Here is a 5,879-nt window from a genome sequence, read left to right as displayed (position 1 = left end):
TCATACACCCTCGCCCAGGCGACCCAGCCGGGGTTGATCAGGCCCCGACTTGCGTACCAGTAGCTACCCACGGATCAGCCCTCTTGATCCACAGCCACCTTGTGGCTTTCTCTGCCGCTTCACTCACAGCCTGGATGGCCCTCTTCTTGGCTGCCCCAGCCATGCCCAGCCGGCCTAGGACTTTGCAGAGTGATTGTCTTGCAAACCCCCTACAACCCACTTCTATGGGCTCATAGAAAGTCTTCCAGCCCCTTCCCCTGCACTCTTGCACTAGTTCTTGGTACTTTCCTCGTTTCCTTTCATTGGCCTCCTTAATCCGCTCTTCCCAGGGCACTGTGAGTTCCAGCATGATCAGCTGTTTTGAGGCCACAGAAATAATTATCATGTCTGGCCGGAGTGATGTTTTTGCAATGTTCTGAGGGAACTTTAGTTGTTTACCCAGGTCAGCCTGTAGCTGCCAATCAGAGGCTGTGTTGAGGAGGCCAGTTGTCAAATGTGGGTGCACCTGGGGTTTCTCTCCAGCTTTAATAAATCTTTCCCCACAGATGGAGGTTTGCTGGGCTTGGCAGAGTGTCGTATACTGCCTGCACTAGGAATCGGATCCGGTGGAAGTCTGCCTGCATGATCTATGCCCAGGTGACCTTGCGCTGCAATGTGCTCTCCCACCTTGTCCATGCTCCCTGCCGCTTAAGGCCTACAGCTCTACCTACTCGCTCCTCCTCCACACCTGCTCGGACCTCTTCCTGGAGTAGCTGGTGTTTCTCCTTTCCCTGTGCCCTGCTGACCTGGGCCTTTGGGAAGTACCCCAAGCCTGCTACCCCTGTTGCTAAGACCCCCACCAGTGTTTTCTGCCTTAGGCGTGACTCCGCCACCTCAACTGCCTTCTCAGCCTTCCACTTTCTTCCTGTCCTTACCTCAATACCTGCTGATGCCACCTTGCAGTCTTTAGAATCTCTGTACTGTAGGGCTTCTCGTGTGCAAGCCACCTTGAACTCATCTGTGAGACCACTGAAGGGTAACTGCACGCTGTTGCTTGCCCCATACAAGGCAGTGCTTGTGAGACTGCGGGGAAGTCCCAGCCACTTACGAAGAAAGCCACTGATCTTCCTTTCAAGAGATTCCACAGTAGTTATTGGAACTGTATAGACAAGCAAGGGCCACAGGATTCGGGGCAGGATGGAATGCTGGTAGATCCAGGCTTTAAATCTTCCAGGCAGGCCGGACTTATCTACCTTAATGAGCCACGCTCCCAGCTCCTCATTTGCCTTCTGAATGGCAGTAGAGTCTTTCAGGCTGGAGTCAAAGAGTTTCCCCAAGCTCTTAACTGGTTGTTCCATTATGGATGGAATAATGGTTCCTGAAATTGAGAACCGGAACTTGTCCGTCACCTTGCCCTTCTTCAGTACCATGGAGCTTGACTTGGAAGGTTTAAAACTCATCCTTGCCCATGAGATGAGTCTCTCAAGACCTTGCAAGATCCACCTACACCCTGGAACTGATGATGTTGTAATGGTGAGGTCATCCATATAGGCTCTGATAGGGGGCTGACGAACACCTGACCTTGTTAACGGCCCTCTGCACTCCACCTCCGCAGCCTTTACCACCATGTTCATTGCCAGGGCAAAGAGCGTACCTGAGATGGTACAGCCTGTTATTATACCTTTCCCGAGTTGGTGCCAGTCTGAAGTAACTGCCCTAGAAGTGACCCTAAGCCTGAAATTGGCATAATAGTCCAGGATCAGATCCTTGATCTTGCTAGGGACATGGTGGAGGTGTAAAGCATGCTCAACCAGTTTGTGTGGGATCGACCCATACACATTAGTCAGGTCCAGCCACAATACAGCTAGGTCGCCTCTGTTCTCATGGGCTTCTCTTTAACGTTTAACTACACCAGTGTGCTCTAGGCAACCAGGAACTCCTGGGATCCCCCCCTTCTGAACTGATGGATCAATGTAATTGTTTCTAAGGAGAAACTCAGTCAGTCTCCGGGAGACAACGCTAAAAAACACCTTCCCCTCCACGCTCAACAGCGAAATGCTCCGAAACTGGTTTATGTTTTTCGAATCCTCCTCTTTGGGAATCCAGTCTCCCTCTGCGCACCTCCACTGATCAGCAACTCTCCCTCTCCGCCATATCACCTTTAAGATCTTCCACAGGTGGAGAAGCAGCTCTGGGCAGCGCTTATAGACAGGGTAGGGTACGCCACTGGGACCTGGGGAGGATGCTGAGCGGGCTGCTTTGATGACCTCACACACCTCCTTCAAACTTGGCTCCGTCAACTTGAACTCTACAGATGGTGGGGCAGGGTTGATGAGAGCTTTGTTTGGTCCCAAGTCTTGTTCCCTCAATGGGTCACTCATGGTCTCATGAAGGAAGTTATTCACCTCCTCTGCTGAGCACTCCAACTGCCCGCTTCGCTTAACCCCAAGCAATTGTTTGGAAAAGCGAAAGGGATCAGCAATAAAAGCTGCACGTTTCCTGGCTCTCTCTCTTCCTCGCCTCCTGTGCCATTCTGCTCTACGGAGGGTAATCAGCTTCTTCCGCAAGATGTTGTGCAGTTCCTCTAAAGCTTGCTTCTCCTCCGCATCAGCGTTCTTGAACTGCTTCTTAAGGCTCCTGAGCTCCTGGCGCAGTTGATGAATCTTCATGGCCCTGCGGTTCATGGTGTAAGGGGTCTTGTTGTTACACTTCTCGATCAGACGAACCTTTCTGAGGCGTAGCTGACTATGATGGTGGTCATTGTTTTAAGCCTGCTGTCGGCATCTCTTTTGGCTACAGCTTGTATGATGTTGGAGACATCCTCATCAAACTTCTGCCACTCGCTCCGGCTGCTGGCTGTGGCCACTTAATCCGCTGTTGTGGAACTACACTGCTTGGATTGGAACAGTCCAGTGCATAGAGGGACTGGGCTCTGTGGGGTGCCTCCTGGCCAGGCTCCTCCTGCGTCTCACCAGGTTCAGGACCTGTGCGTTGCACCTCACTCTCCCGCTCCAAACATTTCATTCTAGCCTAATGGACCTTTAGGCCACGCTGGTTCTTACACAGCTTGCCGCAGATACATGTCTTACTCGTAGTCCTTTCATTGCGTTGGTCGTTAACCTTGAGTCCGTCCGATTGGAGACCTCATCCTCCCCCCCTCTCGGGATCTCCTGGGGGTATCTTTCTTTAGGGCTTTCCGTAGCTTTTTGGGGTGCTTTCTCACGAAAACTGCAGACCGGGATGCTAGCCCACCCTGCCCCTGGAGCCATCTTACCGAGCTGTCATCTGTCTCTCCAGTAGTCACCAAACTTTCTTGGTTGTCACCTAGTCTCTTCCTAGGCATCACTGGCTCAGCCAGAGTTTAACTATAAAGACACATCTCCTGGATGCACTGGTACGCATCTTCAGTGATGTATCCTAACAGTATCTTTAGCAGTAGCTCGGGACCTGACGGTAAATGTTTACTTTGTCTCTCTGAGATTTACTGATAGAAACCTTTGCAGAGAGAACAACACAGTATGAACTGTCTTCTCACAGGTACTGATAAAGAAACAAATATAGAGTTTCTCTTAATTCTGCTTCAGAGTGTTTTCTGTAATCTTGAACTTCACATTTTAAGTTTGCAGATGGTGAGCTAAAGTTGCCAGAATGTAATTTTCCTACAAAAATACAGGCTAAGTGTGTACCTGTGTTAGTGTTTTAACTGAGGAAGCTCAACAAAGCCAGTCCTTCTTTGTATTAATTGACTTGACAAAAGCAACAAACCCAGGTGAGAGATAAAGGGTATCACAACAGTGGTTATCTGTTTTCTCTTATTTTGATCTAATACAGGAGACATTAAAGTCACTTTAGCAAAATGTATTTTAATAGTTGAATGTTATTGGCAATAACCTACAAATATGACTGATCAGTGTTCTAGTTTGAGCCCTGCTAGCTCAATCAACAAAATGCAGTGAATGAACAAAAGAGAACTCTAAATCAAATCAATACTTGGTGTGAACACACTTTGCCTTCAAAACAGCATCAAGTCTTCTAGGTGCACTTGCACACAGTTTTTGAAGGAACTCAGCTGGTAGGTTGTTCTTAACATTTTGGAGAACTAAGCACAGACCTTCTGTGGATGTAGGCTTCCTCACATCCTTCTCTCTCTTCATGTGATCCCAGACAAACTTGATGATGTGCTCTGTGGGGGCTGTACAATCACTTCCAATACTTCTTGTTCTTCTTTACACTGAAGATAGTTCTTAATGACTATTCTTACCTGCAGAAAAAAATGTTGGTGCAAGAAGAACAGAGAACAAAATATGAGCTCAAGATTATAATCTATATTGACTAATCAAAGTGACCTTAAAGTTCTGTATAGTTAGTGTTTATTAGTGATGTCCTTTGGTGTATTGCAGGCCTTAGGATTAAGTTTTACTTTTCCAACTTTGTTTTATTGATTTCAACAATGACATGACACGAGGGACAGTCTGGCCATATGCTTGGCTAAGTGTGTCAAATATATTCCTCCTAAATGCACTCAGTTTCGAACAAGACCAAAACATGTGGACATGGCTGACAGGCGATAGTCCGCATCTGCTACAGGCATCACTAATGGTTGGATAGATTTTAGATAATTTTGCGTTTGTATAGTGTACTTTATAGACCACCTTGCAATGAATCAAAGCATGACGAGCACAAATTGAGGACGAGTGAATCAATTTCAAAGCAGAATCCCACTGCTGTTCTGGCAGGGTTGTCTGTAGCTCTTCCTCCCAACTCAGCTTAATATGAGAAATTGATTTGGGGACAAAAGCATCTAGTATTTTATACAAGGCCAATGAGGGTTCGTCTGCAGGATGATATCCAGATTTGTTTCTGGAGGCCGATTGGAAAAGTGAGGGAACTGCGTTTTTACAAAATCTCTAGCCTGAAGATAATGAAAAAAGTTGGAATTAGGCAGGTAATATTTAGAGGATTAAGTTTTACTTCAGTGCAGTTCAGTGATTGATGGAGGGAATTTTATTGTAGTCACAGAGATCCTTAACAGGGAGGAGAAAAAGAGTAACACTGGATCACAACGATAAATTCTAAGAAAACAATATGTATTTAATTTTATCCAATCAAAACCATCTTTATTCATAAAGCACTTTAAAATACCCAGCACAGGACTAATAGAATAAAACAAAATGGTAAAAAACAAAAAACATCAAAATTGAAACAGCCCTATATTTAAAACAAGATAAAACAGCATAGAATCAAATAATAACAAACAAACAAACAAACAAACAGAAGAGGCCTGTCTTATCTGTAAACGCAGATTGTTCCACCGTTTTGGTGCTGCTACAGCACAAGCACAATCTCTTCTATGTTTATGCTCAGTTCTGATTACATTAAGGGACAGTCATCAGCTGGCATCTAAATACACATTTAGGGCTACCAAAAACCATCACCTCAGTCTTTTTGTCATTGAACAGATTTATCCAGAGGAGAGATGCATCAGTGCAAACGATTTCATTCTTTAAACCTGGACTCTGTGAACGGCCGACTGTTCGATGTGCTAAAGCAGTGGTTCCCAAACTTTTTTGACTGGGCCTCCCTTTGTTTTACAGAAAAATGTTCGCGCTCCCCCCCCCCTCGCGAGTTCACACACACACACACGCACTAACACATCCTCCAACCACACACACCCATATTTTGCTCAATTGTGGTTTATTTCACACCTCAAACATTTATTAAAAAAAATTAAGCAAATACAAGTAATCTGCAGGTAATAATAAAATAAACTACTAACTATTTTACGCTACGTCCACACCTACATGGGTATTTTTGAAAATGCAGCTGTTTCGTCCACACGTAAACGGTGTTTTGAATCACCGAAAACGGAGATGTTTTTAACTCATTTTTTACCTTTATGT

General features: G+C 45.8%; 1 pseudogene; it reads right to left on the bottom strand.

Annotated features, from left to right (window-relative positions):
- LOC146635072 (uncharacterized) lies at nucleotides 1-3,057 on the bottom strand (annotated as a pseudogene).
- Between the last annotated feature and the right edge of the window lie 2,822 nt (nucleotides 3,058-5,879).

Source organism: Diplotaxodon limnothrissa, linkage group LG3, assembly GCF_057381915.1.
Source record: "Diplotaxodon limnothrissa isolate DT_005_m linkage group LG3, D_limnothrissa_male_GT1.1, whole genome shotgun sequence".
Taxonomy (NCBI): domain Eukaryota; kingdom Metazoa; phylum Chordata; class Actinopteri; order Cichliformes; family Cichlidae; genus Diplotaxodon; species Diplotaxodon limnothrissa.
The sequence above is the reverse complement of the archived record's forward strand: the minus strand, read 5'-3'. Positions and strand labels throughout refer to the sequence as shown.